This window comes from Triturus cristatus, chromosome 6, assembly GCF_964204655.1.
Source record: "Triturus cristatus chromosome 6, aTriCri1.1, whole genome shotgun sequence".
In the NCBI taxonomy this organism is placed as follows: Eukaryota; Metazoa; Chordata; class Amphibia; order Caudata; family Salamandridae; genus Triturus; species Triturus cristatus.
The window spans coordinates 616,889,202-616,903,998 of NC_140589.1; positions in this window are offsets into that span (position 1 = coordinate 616,889,202).

Consider the following 14,797-nt stretch of genomic DNA (forward strand, 5'->3'; position numbering starts at 1 on the left):
TAATTTGTTATTTGTCCCGCGACTCTTGGTCGCAAATTATAACGCTCTTTGCCAGGCAATGTCTGTTCTTGGAAAAGTAGCTCAGGTTTAACAGTGTTCAAACGGTTCGATGGAGGCACAGCTTTTTGAAGAAGATTATCGCTTTCTGGCTCAGTGTTTGTTCCAATCAAACGGGCATCGCTGAAAGGCAGAAAACGAGGCACGGTCTCAGTCTCAGAATCAGGAAGTCCTTTTTGGACCCACCGGTCGTACGGCGGAGGCAAAGGGACCCTCTGACAATGTACGCCGTGAATCCAGTTCTTTTTACCGTGCACTTGTACCGCAGAACGGGTGGACAATAACACCAGATACGGTCCTATCCAGCGGGGCTGCTCATTCTGGGTTCGCTGAAAATTCTTCACGAGCACCCACGTGCCAGGTTCAATGGTGTGCCCTGGATCTTCAGAAACCTGTGGCAAAGTATCATGAACCTGTTGATGCAGAACACACAATTTAGCCGTCAATTCGTACAGGTAGTCAAGCAATACAGGGTGTTCTATCTCACTAAATTTTGTCGGCAGCGGCACTCCTCAAATATTTGCCGGGCGACCAAACACAACCTCATAAGGACTCAGACCCATTCGGAAATGCACAGTCATTCTTGTGGACAGAAGGGCTAACGGCAAAGCATCAGGCCATTGTAGACCAGAGCTCGCTTGAAGTTTGGCCAATTTCAATTTTAACGTGCCATTGTAGCACTCAACTAGACCAGCTGACTGGGGATGATTGGCAGCGTGGAACTTCTGCCGGATTCCTAACCCATCACACACTCTCTTCATCACTTGACCCACAAATTCACTCCCATTGTCACTCCAGACCATTCTCGGCAACCCATACCTAGGGAAAAATTCCTTAATAAGGGCTTTAGCTGTGGACAAGGCAGTATTGTCCTTCAAAGGGTAGGCTTCCACCCATCTAGAAAAAGAGCAAACAACCACTAAGACATACTTCAGATTGTTGCACCTCTCCATGTGGATGAAATCTAGCTGCAAAGCCTCAAATGGATACGTGGGAGGAGCAAAATGACCAGCTGGAGATGGAGTTCCCTTACCAGGATTGTACATCAAACAGACCATACAGTTCTTGATCAAATTCTCTGCACACTTAGGAATTCCAGCATTTTGCCATACTAGGGCCAACAACTTACAAATCCCTTTCACACTGATATGGGCCATTCCATGTGCCATCGTAACCACTGGAAGTACATACGCATCAGGCAACAACCATCGCTGATGCTCTGACAACTCAACCCAACAACCATTCGAGTCCAATTTACCCTTGCTTTCTCTCCATTCATTCAACTCTTTCTCTGTAACTTCAGCTTGGATGGATTTCACACTCTCAGTCGTATCTTCACACATACTTCTATCTGGAATCCATCTCGCCGGACCCGCAACGTACATTCGACTCATCACATCTCTCGCAGTCTCTTTCGCGACTTCATCTGCAAACGCATTACCACGACCAACATCATCCGTGATTTTCTTATGCACACTGCATTTTACGATCGCAACTTGCAACGGCAGAGTAAGAGATTCAAGAAGTTCATTCACCAATTGACCATGTTGGATCTTGGTCCCATGCGAAGTCAGAAACCCACGTTCTCTCCACAATCGTCCAAAGCTAAGAGCAACACTGAACGCATACTGGCTGTCAGTGTACACAGTCACTCTTTTCCCTTTCGACAACACACACGCTCTTGTCAATGCAATCAACTCTGCTGCTTGGGCCCGATTATGTGGGATACGAGCAGCTTTAACAATCGTATGCAAAGTCGTAACCGCATATGCCGCAGTCGTATCACCATTCGGAAGCTTGAAGCACGAACCATCAACCCATAAAGTACCATCACATTCCGCAAGAGGAGTGTCCCTAAGGTCTATTCTCCCTTTCGTTTCTTCCTCAGTCCTAAGAAAACAATCATGCTGTTCGGTATCATCTGTCTCAGTTGAGATCGGCAACAACGTGGCTGGGTTCAACGTGTTGCATCTCTTTATATGTACATGACTTGCTAACAAGGTCAATTCGTAACCTGACAACCGAGCACTAGTTAAGTGCTTTGTCTTGGTACGGTTCAACAAGGTATCCACTGCATGTGGAACCATCACGATCAGTGTATTGTCCATCACCAAACCAGCGGACTGTCGGATTGAAACAGCCGCTGCCGCTGTAGCTCTCAAGCAACTCGGCAACGCTCTAGCTACCGGATCCAAAGTCGACGAAAAATAAGCACATGGACGTTGCTTATCGCCAAACTGTTGAGTCAAAACTGACAATGCACATCCCTCTCTCTCGTGGACATACAATGTGAAGGGTTTACTGTAATCGGGAGTACCCAACACAGGAGCCAAACACAGCGCATCACGCAATTCTGAAAAACTCTTCTGACATTCGTCAGTCCAAGGAATAGGATTCAGAGTATCTTTAACAGTAAGAGCTATCAAAGGTTTTGCAAGCAACGAAAAATTAGCAATCCACTGTCTACAGTACGATGTAATACCTAGAAACGCACGCACTTCTCTCTGTGTCATAGGCACACTCATTTTCGCAATCGCTTGAATTCTCTCTGGGGTCAATCTTCTTCCCTCCTTCGATAAGAGGTGACCTAAGTAGGTAACTTCTTGTCGGCAATATTGCAACTTTGAAAGAGAAACCTTATGATGGAAATCAGACAAGTGACGTAACAACGACAGAGTAGCCTCTCTACAAGTCTCTTCATTGTCAGCAGCGACTAAAAAATCCTCAACATACTGAATAAGGGCAGCGCCATCAGGTAAAACCAACAAATCAAGTTGCGTCTTCAAGGCTTGACTATAGATCGATGGACTCTCACAATAGCCTTGAGGAGCGCGTTTAAAACGGAAACTTCGGCCTCCTAAAGAGAAGCCAAAAATATCTCTACTCTCCACGGCAATTGGGATGCTGCAGAAAGCATTCTTCAGATCAATCACCGAAAACCAAGTGGCTGTGGCTGGAATCAAAGTCAGTAAAGCGGTGATATCAGGCACAACAGGGAATTGTGGAACAACGATCTTATTCACCTCGCGAAGATCGATCACAAACCTATATACAGGAGGTTGTGAAGAATCGGTTCTTTTCAGAACAGGCAACACCGGACTATAGCACACATTACCTCTCGTTTCCTCAATCACACCTTTCTCAATCAGATCAGAGATGATCGCCAAGAGTGCTCTTTCACCATCACTTGAGATACGATACTGTGGAATGCGTGGCAATCTAGCATTCGCCTTTAATGTCACAACATATGGTGGAATCTCCAAAAGACCCACATCATTAGGACCAGTAGCCCAAAGAGAATCAGGAAGAGAAGACAATTCAGCTGGAAGTTGGTCTTTAGCCAAATACATCGGAGAGATCACTCTCTTTCCCAGTGTAAGCTGTACTCCTGAAGGAGAACAATAAAGCGTCGCATACAATCTCTTCAACAAGTCCAATCCCAACAAGTTCTCACCACAACCTGTCGTCAGAATGAGGGGTGCTTCGAATTCACAAGGTCCGACAGAAAGAGACAAAGGACTAGAAATCGGATTTTTAACCGGGGCGCCAGAAAAACCTACTGAAACATTCGTTGAGCCAGACAAAGGTGCGCCACGGAATTTAGAGTGCATGATAGAACTTTTCGCAGCACCAGTATCCAACAGAAAAGGCTCTGACACACCTGATGTAATCACTTCTACATAAGGTCCACTCTGATCTACTGGAACTGAAACGACTCCCTCTCTTTGTCTGTGGCTGTCCTAGCAATCATTACCTCCCATATTCTCACCTTCAACGTAATAGTCATCCGCATAGTATTGAGCCGTCCTACCAGACGCACCATTCTGTTGATCAAAACAACTCATCAAATTCTGCGGAGGCAAGGAACGCGCAATCTGAGACATACCACTTCCTCGACCTCGCGGAGCTTGTTGAACACCTCGACCTCTCATACCAGAGACACCATTCGTGCGATGTAATAAAATCGGGCAACTATTCTTGAAGTGACCTTCTTCTTTGCAATACGCACACTGATTAGGGCCTACAGAAAAACGCTGTTGAGAAGACTCGAACATTTGCGAGTTTCTCTGATATTGTTGGGGTTGCTGATAATCACGCTGGGTGTAGCGAGGCGGGTATGCTTGCTGCAAAAGAACCTTAGTCTTCAGTTCTTTAGTCTTTTTATCCGCTTTCTCTATCTCATCCTTATTTCTATTCTCATAGTACTGGGTAGTAGCCAATATCTGTGCTGACGAAGAAACAGCCCAGGCACTTTCAGAATCCTTCAACCGATTGCACAACTCGGGAAGCAAATTATGCACAAACTTGTCAACGAACAACCTTTGACCACCTTCTGTACTCATATCTTGACCACTGTGGTCTGCAAATGTCTCTTCAAATCGAGTGAAAAAGTCGGACACAGTCTCGTCTTTCTTCTGCTTGCATGCAGACAACTTGTCCCAATTGACACGCATAGCAGGCATCAAAGACTTCATATAATCAATAATTCTACCAGGGAGATCAGCAATCACATTCTCGGGTTTAGCATCACCTATTTGTCTTTCATCTGCAGTTCTAAGGTTATTCCATGTATCACCTAATTCCTGCGCATGATCCGTATGATGAATCTTACTCCATATAGGCTGTGGAACAACATTCCCAAATAACATATCTATATCAGCCAGATTCATAATACATGAACCCGCAGTTTGAGATAGCTCCTTATAAAACCCCGCAGGATTTTTACGTGGATCAGGCAGAGTCTGCTTTAGAGCTAGGACTTCGGCACGCTTCCATGGAACATGTACCCAACGTGCTGGAAATGTGCCAGAACAGGTGGATTAGCATTCGCATCACCAGGTCTCCAAACGGGAGGAACCTCACGCATCGGGTATTGACGTGCCTTTCTCCTAACTGAAAAATCAGGCTCAAACAATGACCTAGAAGGAAACTCACTCCTAAACGACAACAATGTCGCGACTGCTCTTTCAACATCAAGACCCACTATAGTTCCTTTCGCAAACTCAGACCGCACACGGAACAACTCATGCGGAGTCTGCCCTACCTCGCTATCTTCCCACTGTTCACGAAGGAAAGAACATATCACATCAAATACGTATCTCTGTTTCGGTGCTTCCCATTGATGGAAAACATCCATAACACCCTCAAGATCATAGTGCGAAGGAAAGGTAACCCATTTACGTGCCAAGTGATCTAACACTGTCCGTTCATCAGGACCAGGCAATTGACTACGCAATTGCTTACGCTCTACAACAGGAGACATACCCAATGAACCCATTAGAGGAGAAAAAAGACTAGCAACCGCATCAGTCATCCTCCGTCGAGCAGAAGGAGAAGGTGACAAAAGAACAGGAGACAAAGCAGAATGAGAAGGAACCGAAGTCGGAACAGTGACAGAGGGAACAGACAACACAGGTACAGGAGTAGCAGACGAAGGAGGTAGCAAAGACGGCGGCCCTTGAGAGGGCTGCGCCGAGGCAGTAGTAGCCAGTAGAGGGAGAGCTGGCTGTTGAGGAACCACTGCAGGTAAAACAACCGGGGGTTGCGCAACTACAAGTGGCGGAGGTGCGGTAGCACTCTGAGCATAAGGGTGTGGCGAACTTAATAGATGCGACATTAAAGGATCTTTCGCAAGATCTTTCTTTTCTTCTTGCTGGATAACATTTGTCTACCGCTAATTTACGTTGCCTAAACATCTGTTCGCTTTCTTGCTCTTCCTCATTATCCTTAAACTGTATAGCAGCCTGCATCATCGACATACCTCGTGCACGCTTATTTTGTTTCGCTAACTTAATTTCCTTTTGTCTGGCTTCCTTTCGCCAAAGGCGGAAAGAGTCAAACATTGCCGGCCGGGCTTTCTTTTTGAAGAGTCTGACTTCCAAATTATCTAAAATTTCCATGTCGTAACTACCATATTGGGGCCACTTTAGGACACCATCCTTCCTAGTATACCTAATCCATACATCATTATACGTGATGGGGCCCACGGCGTGTTTTAAATAGAGCTCATAGGTCGGAGTTCCAATCGGAGGCACCGGACACGAGTCCTCCAATCGGGAATCCCTATTACAACCATAACAAAATATCTTTCCAAGTCTGCTAAGACCAGGCATCTTCGCTCACTAGTCTAGCTTCAAACTTCAAGGGAATATCAAAACGATAGCCTCGTGAATACACGAGTCCCTCGGCTTTGGGGCCTGCAGGTACCAAATCAAAGCGATCCCGAAGGATACCAAAACAAACTAAGGACTGGGAGACGCTCCACTCATACTTAACTGAAATATCGATGACGTCGCCAGAAGACCCGTCTATCGTCTTGCTGTACAAGTCATCAAAGGGCTCCAAGACAGGGCGACAGTCAGGGCAGCAGTCCTTCGTAGCCGTCGGAATGCGGGGAACTTCGCAGCAAAGTCTTTCGGACCACAACGACATACAGGGGTCGATGAAGTGGTAGGCCTCCCTCCAGAATTTTCACACGAAGCTCCTCACGATCTTCAGGCTTGGACCAGTACCGCTGAAGTCACCCCAGAGTTCGGCGCCAACTGAAGAACCGGGATTTAAACCCAGCGGCGCAGGGGACACGCCCGAAGTCTTCGGGTTCACCTGTCTTAGAGTACAGAGACACGGGATTCTTCTGTTGACATCAAAGATCAAATTTTATTAGCTGCAGCCAGTAACAGAGGTCCTAGAAGTACAACACGGTGTATGTTCTCAGGAGACTGCTCAACATAATAGAGCGGAGCATCGTCTTTTATGCCAAAAACCACGTTCCTGGCTAGCATCAATTGCTCACAAATTCGACAAATCAGAGGATGATATTTACAGAGGCATCACATAACGACAAACCCACTTTCAGTTATCCAACCCATCGCCAATGACAAGGTAAAAATCCAGCATTCTTGTTTAACAGGCCGACGGGCCCACCATAAAAGACCTCACCCCAAATCAATAATTAGGCCACTAGGCCATAAAAGTAAGGGGCAGAAACAGATGAGGAGAAAGATAGAGGGGTGTGTGCGTGTGCCATAGAATCAATAATGTCCTGCTCTTTGATCTCTATCTGACCAGCTGCTTAACAAGGTACTGGCTCAACAAGTTTAGCCTCGGGCAACAGGGTCAGTTGACTCAGGTCAAACAGAAGTCAACACGAATTCAAACTAAGGTGTATGCGTCCCTAGAGGCTCGCTTGGCCATAGACATCCTGTAGTCATTAGCCTATGTGAGGGCAACCACAAAATGGCGGTTATGCACAAAATGGAACCCACGGGTGCAGACTAGATCGTCAAATACACAGTGAATCCATCGGTGTAGCATGAAGAAAACGCTTACGCATACCGCACTTGTCAGTCGCGGTTCGCTGATACCAAAATCATCACGATACGACAACCTTCATTGAATGGGTTCAGAATTCACGGAACCACACCGGCATAGCTTTCCACGGTAGGAGTCGTGTACCCCTCGCGTGCTCACTAGGGGGCCGCGCTGAGCACCGCGCTAGGTACCCGACTCCTTATTTTTCCTTAAAAAAAAAAGTCTCTTACCATTAATTTCTATTCGCCCCGGGGACCCCATCCCCGGGGCCTATCTGATACGTTGGGGACCATGGGGGGAGCCCCAATGCCCCCATGGTCCCGCTGGCTCCCTGTGACCTTCGGGAGTCGGCATAGCTTTTTGCGCTAGGAGTCGTGTACCCCTCACGTGCACACTAAGGGCCGCGCTGAGTGCCGTACTAAGTACACAACTCCTTATTTTTCCGTAAAAAAACCCGGCTCCTGCCATTAATTTCTATTCGCCCCGGGGACCCTATCCCCCAGGGCTTATCTGATACATTGGAGACCGTGGGGGGAACCCCAGTGCCCCCCGGTCCCTGCCGGCTCCCCGTGTCCTATGGGAGGCGTCATTGCTTTTCCACATGGGGAGCTGCTAACATGCAGCTCCCCATGAGGAAAAGCAATCTGCTTTGCTTCATTGAACCGAGAGCAGGTTTCCCTGCTCTCGCTTAAATGAAGCAAATCAGTTTGCAATGACAGGGCGGGAGCCGCGAGGTTCCCGCCCTGTCATTGCAAACAGCAGTGTCCTGGGGGAGGGCACCCCGGGACACTGCAGGAGCCGGCACTGGGGGGTGGCGGCCCCCTCCCAACAATTGCAATGCCCCGGTGAGGTGGTGGTCCCCGGGGGTCCATTACAGACCCCCGCATTTAAATCTTAGTGCCCTGGGGAGGTGGCGGTCCCCGGGGCATGTGGGGGGGGCCTGAGCTCCCACACAGGTCTATTATCTTTTTTTTAGAAAAGCCCCAGGGGGTGGCGGTCCCCGGGGCTGCGGGGAGAACTGTGACCCCCCCCGCAAATATTTATAGAAAGCCCCGGGGGTGGCGGTCCTCAGGGCTGCGGGGGTCCCCCTGGGCCCCCGCAACTATTTTTGCACATGCCCCCGGGACTTGGCCCACCCGGGGGCCAACTAATAACGCCTCGTTTTTTTCATTTTCGCTGCTGGATCCGCGCAGCCATTGTGTATTCTTCTGATTTATTTTTTTTAAATGCTTTGGCCCTGGAGGTCCTAGTGGGACACCCTGAGCAGGCCTTGGGGGCATGGTGTTTCTACCCTGCCCCCTTTTCTTGTTTTTGCCTTTGTTTTTCTGTTTTCTTGTGCCTCGGTTCTACCAAGGCACAAGATGGCTGCCAACACTTCCTGGCTTGGAGTGTTGACAGCCAATTACAATGTAGCTCGTGATTGGGAGGGTGCGTGGATCCACCGCGGCCAGAGTTATCTCTATCTTTATTTCTTAATTTCTCAAAAACTACTAAACGGATTTACACCATTTTTAAAAAGGACGCTTTCTGAGCCAAGCAGTACCTTTTTGCCAAATTTGGCGTAATTCCGTTAAGCAATTTTTGCTATAACTGTGTCTAAACTTTCCTATGTCAAATTGATTTTTTGACCTCTATTTTTGATTTTCTCAGGAACTACTGAACGAATTTACACCATTTAAAAAAGGTCTCTTTCTGAGCCAAGGGCTACATTTTTGCAAAATTTGGTGTCATTCCGTTCAGCAGTTCGGGCTGCAGCCTGTTCCAAAAATTCCTATGGGAAATAACATGGAGGAAACACGTTTTGGGACCCCCTTTTTTCTCGGCCTCCGCTTGACAAATCACCCCCAAACTTTCAGGATAGGAGCTGACCATAGCACCCCACCAGTTTTGAAACTTTCGCAAAGATTCGTCATCCGGCGCCAAAGTTATTGGGAAAAGAATGTTAAAACTTTCCTATGGATAATAGGTCCTAACTATAACTACCTACTGGCGACCACCAGTAGGTAATATATAGATATATATATATATTTTATTTGTTTTCTTTTCATGTGGAGTTAGGAATAGTATATCTCTTCTTTCGTATATGCACATACCTTTCAATATTTTGTCTCTCAATATTCTGTTCTCGATATTCTTGTACCAGGATATTCTGAGGGTTGATATTCAGTAGTACAGCCCCCATTTTATCCATCGGAAAAAGGAAAATAGCATGATTCGGCGCACTGAGATTTTAACCTGCGAGCATGCTGTAGAATGCAAATCCCTGCAGTGGTTGCACTAGCCTAAGGAGCCATCAGGCCCATCTCACAAATTGTGTGTTATACTTCATATTATTATGTGTCCAATTTCAAACGCATACTTTTATATGACAAAATAATAGTTGTTCAGCCTGAACGACTATTAGTCCTTTCCTCTATTCAACATTCTCCAGGAAGTCATTGTACTCTTTCTTTTATGTGCAGTTGCATTGTCGAGGACTGTGTGGTGCCTTTCAGCAGATATCTGCAGCCAACTCTATTTCACTTCCATTCAAGGCCAAAAAGACATAAAACACTTTACATTTTATTCACGATGTTCTCGTTGATTTTCCTGGTTTAAGTTTTCTTTATTGATGATAGGACGTACTGTGTGGTGGAGTCCACCTGGTGGATGCACGGAAATGTGAGCATAAATTGGATAGAATCATCTCAGCCTGTGTTGTTCATTCTGTAGATGGTGAGTTCCTCGGTGAGACTGAGCTTTATGCTGGATTCAAAAGCTCTGAAGCTCTGCAGCAATAGGTTGTATTATTTTGTTGAAAGAAGGTGAAATCAAGAGCTCTGTAGCAACAGCACCTGCATGGACTCTTCAATAAGCCGCGGTAAAGCTTTTGTCAATTGTCTAGGATGTGAGTATAACATTTTTCCTACAAATACAAAATGTTTTCCGTCCAAGCTTGTCTCTTTTTCCCTTAAAAAAAAAAATGCGTTTGTTTCAACAAGGCAAAGTCATTAAAAACAGATTATCTCAACAGCCAAACATTTGTTGTAGTAAAGAGAAGGTATAAACAACATCCTCAGATGCAGCAACCAACAAAAATACATTGTGGAAAATGTGAGTGACTGCTTGCAATGTATCATAAACTGTAATCCATTTTACTCAAAGCTCAAAAAAACATAATTTCACTGGATTTCGCATACTGCTACAATATTTCTAAATGTGAACAAAGTACATTCTGGCCCATACCTCTAACAGCAGACTCCTTATCGTAAAATACTATTTAGGTGCAAGACTGGATCTGGAAAACCTTTCATCACCTGCGCTCCAGCGTGCCACTAGGTAGTGCCCTGTGACTCCACACTAGTTCTGTACCATCCTGGTATAGATAAGAAAGACATATTTTGTTTATTTCCAAAGGACACTGTTCTTGAACAAGGCTCTCTAGCATGGGCTCACTAATATAATGTTTTTCCGAGGATATTTTGCTAGCACACAGTTTTACATTCATTCACAATGGTTCACTACTCTATATGTAACTAGTTTGTTCTGATACCCCCGAATGACATTAGGTCAGAGTGAGCTGAATCAATATTCATGTGGTGGGCGAGTGCTTAAGTGATAAGGCTGCATGGTAATTTTAGTTATTATTCTGATTTGTTGGACATGTATTTCTCTGCTCTCACCAAAATGACTTTGCAGTTTTCATGTACTTCCATGAGAAGATTTCCTATATAAACCCTCAATTTTGGGGGGTGAGCTAGAATCTTCAGAAACCTTTCTTATGCTACTAGGGATGATTTCCGTTTTCTCACTGATTTTGCTACACATTTAGGGCTATTTCTGATTGTGTCTATTATTCTGTAATGTATCTAATACAGAGAACCTTTAAAGCAAGGTTTTATACCCTTATATGAAATTTGCTTCATCTTCACTTTACAATTTTTGTAATTAACATTCTTGGTCCTCCTAATTCTGCTCTAGAACTCACTTATTGAGTAAGTCCTTCTTTATTTGACTATATTTTTGATGTGCCAATTCGTACTTTATCTTAGGGGCCCTTTGCCTTATGAAATTGAGGATAACAATGTCCTTGACCCATCCAAACAGTGGACATGCTTTTTAGGTGTAAGATTTTAGGGGTACAGCATACCGACACTGTTAGAAAGTGAGGTTTCTGGATGGCCACACTGAAGGAGTTGTCAGGATGGTCATGGACGGAGTCAAAATTGTATGACCCTTTCCTAAGTTGTTTTCACTGAAATTCAATTGACACATGAGGCGTTTGCTGTTCCTTTTGTGGGAATTATATACTTTGGCGGCAAGTACATGCAGGATTAATTATTTTCCAACAGAGTCCTGATGATAGACTCACAGTACCTTTTTGGCCACCTGTGACCGAAATGTGGACAGTTTATCCTCCTTAACATTATTGAATACACCTTGTGGTGCTTCAGTCCTTTTTCGAAAATTGAAATTTAAGGATTTAAACTACTGGGACTGTGAATTTATGAACCTGTATAGTTAAGAGGATCTTGCACTTTCCCGGATCCCTACATTGACTGTATATGATTAGTTTTCAGGGATCTTATGGTGGCACTAGTGTTGCTATACTTTAAAAAAAAGTATAGATTTTTATTATTAGCATAAAGACAATTAATACATGTCATGGCAATTCTTTACACAGTATATTAAAAGAAAGGAGAGAAAAGGGAGAGAGCTTTGATCTTAAAGCATAAGTTTCATTCAACATATGAAAGATAAATCCATATATATTTTTAAGCAGCTTAAGTCACCCCAGGAGTTTTAACCTCAGGGAAAAGTGCAAGTGCAATAAATAAGTAGAAAGAGATCGAATAAACAATTAATAAATATCCGTAACCAATCGGGTCAGGCCATCCAAGACAAGGGGGAATGGGAAATGCAACAGTGTAATGCATACCTACCCTGTTACCCTATTTCCCTGAGTAGGGCAGACCTGGAAGCAGTCAGTAGTTTCTTCATGTTTATCCTTACTATCACGTGTTTCATTTACTAGTCTAAAAATTAGTGCCCAGATTCTTCTTCCTAACTCCCTTTTCCTTCGTCCTCTCAGCTTATATACAGAAGATTCTATATTATATATAGCTAACATCTTAGCCCGCCAATTGGTAAAGACAGGAGCATCAACACTTAACCACTGAGAGGTGACACACAGACGGGCGATAGCCATAGCTGTAAACAAAAGCCTTGTGTCTGCCCTTCCCCTCGTGTTTGCCTCCATACTGTCTAGTAGCCCCAAAATTATTAAAACAGAAGTAATGGACACAGGTGCCCCTAAAACCATAGCTAAAAATGACAAAAGATCCAGCAAAAAGGTAACCAGTTTAGGGCAAGAGTAGAAAATATGTAGAGTGTTGGCTGATTATAGTCCACATCTGTTGCACTCCCCCCTCATACCACCCCATTTAGTTATCTTCGCTGGTGTATAATAAAGATCAAAGATAGATATAAAATGTTGACTCCTAAGGCTCCTAGTTTCAACACATAATTTACTAATTCCAATGAGTCTTCGAAATATATTCCTTCTTCTTACCAGCTTAGTTTCCCATTTTGCATTCTGAGCCTCTATGTCATCTGGGGATGCTTGGATCAGTAGCTGGTAAATTTGCCCAATCCGGCCCTTTAGCCTCACTGCCTACACCATTGATATTTTCTTTGGTATCAAAGCGGCTCTTTTCTTGCTTCCCCAGAGAAAGCTCTGTACTTGCAGATATTTTAAAAAATCTCGCTTATCTACCCCATACATCTCTTGCAAGTTCCTGAATGACAGGAACTGACTCTGCCTGTACAAATCGCCCAGAGATTTGATCCCACTCCTCCCCCATCTAAAGGTGACTTGATCCTAAAACGTTGACGGATGGATGCCCGGAGCCGAAAATGGTATATATACATTTAGTTTAGGATAATTAATTTCTGTGGTACCTGCCTCCATACTTTGTAAGCAGCTTTTAGAATTTGAAATGTAGTCTTTTTATAGTAGCTGTGTTCTAGTCCCTTAACCAGACATTCCTTGACGTCATTCCCCAACAGTATTTCATAAATAGCCGGCCTCTCCTCCATGGGGACTTCTGCTTCATCCCCCACTAACAAAATCTCCAAATTTTGCAAAAGGCAAGCCCAATGATAATAAAGGAAGCTGGAGATTGCCCAGGACTGCTCCTAGCGGTGAATCTATGGCCTGCGCCCAGTCAAGAAGGTGTATGACTCGACGGACATGGTCTGCTGTGTCTCTGCCAGGGATGAACCCATGCTTTCACATTGATACCAAAGGGGTAATAATCTTACCCAACCTAGTTTCGAGAATTTGAGAATATATTTTACTGTCGCAATTGTTAAGAGATATAGGTGTATACAAAGTTGGGCTCAACTGTGGCTTTTTTTTTAACATAACTATAGTGATCCACTGCCACGAGGAGGTTACATATCCCCTTTGAACCTGCTGAAATATTTGAGGCATTTCCTTTTGTAGAGACTGAGAAATCGTTTTATAAAATTCTAAAGGGATGCCATCAGGCCCGGTGGCTTTACCAAGCACCAGGGAAGTTAGGGCTTCCTCCAACTCTTCACAAGCAATTGGAGCCGCTAGGGTATAATTTTGTTCCTGTGAGGCCTTCATCATCCCTAGACCTTTAAAAAAATATTCCAAAGACTCGGTCCCCAACAAAGCTACTTCCTCAGCATATAGCTGTTCATATTAATTCTTTAAAACTTTCAGCACTTCCCCGATGATTCGTGAACTAGGCCTAAGTGGTCTCTGATCTTGGAAATTCGACAGGTCACCTACCGCTGCCGCAAGTGCTTTGCTAGTACTCTCCTCGTACTTTCCCCCAGCACAGAGGATTCAGCCCTATATTGCATCAATTTGGCAGCCACCTTAGTCCCAAAATGATGATGGATTTTTGACTTAATAATAGCCATTGTCTGTTGACAACCCTGGATATCTTGGCCCTTAGTCACTTTATCCATGAGTTTATATTGAGCCACTCTTAGTTGCTCAAACCATTCCAGAATTTTGGCTTGCAATGTCTTTTAATGAGAGAGAGAGAAGCTCCGAGTTTCCCCTCGGACCCCTGCTTTAAAAGTATCCCAGACTATGGTACCTGAGGCAGAGCCTGTATTGATGTAAAGAAATTCTTATCTCCATTTGGCCATATGATTGCGAAATGCTTGATCGTACAAAAGCTTTCTTTCAAAGGTCAAAGGCCTCTGAGATCTAATAGCACCAGTCACTGGAAATTCAACTACTAAGGGGTTATGATCTGAGACTACCCTTGGGAAACTCTCAATCTTGATTATTTAAGCCAGATCGTTTGAGACAAAAAAATTATCTAGCCTGACATGTTTATTATAGGGGGCTGAATAAAAGGTAAAGCCTGGATCAGATGGCCTATGTTTGCACCAGCTATCCACC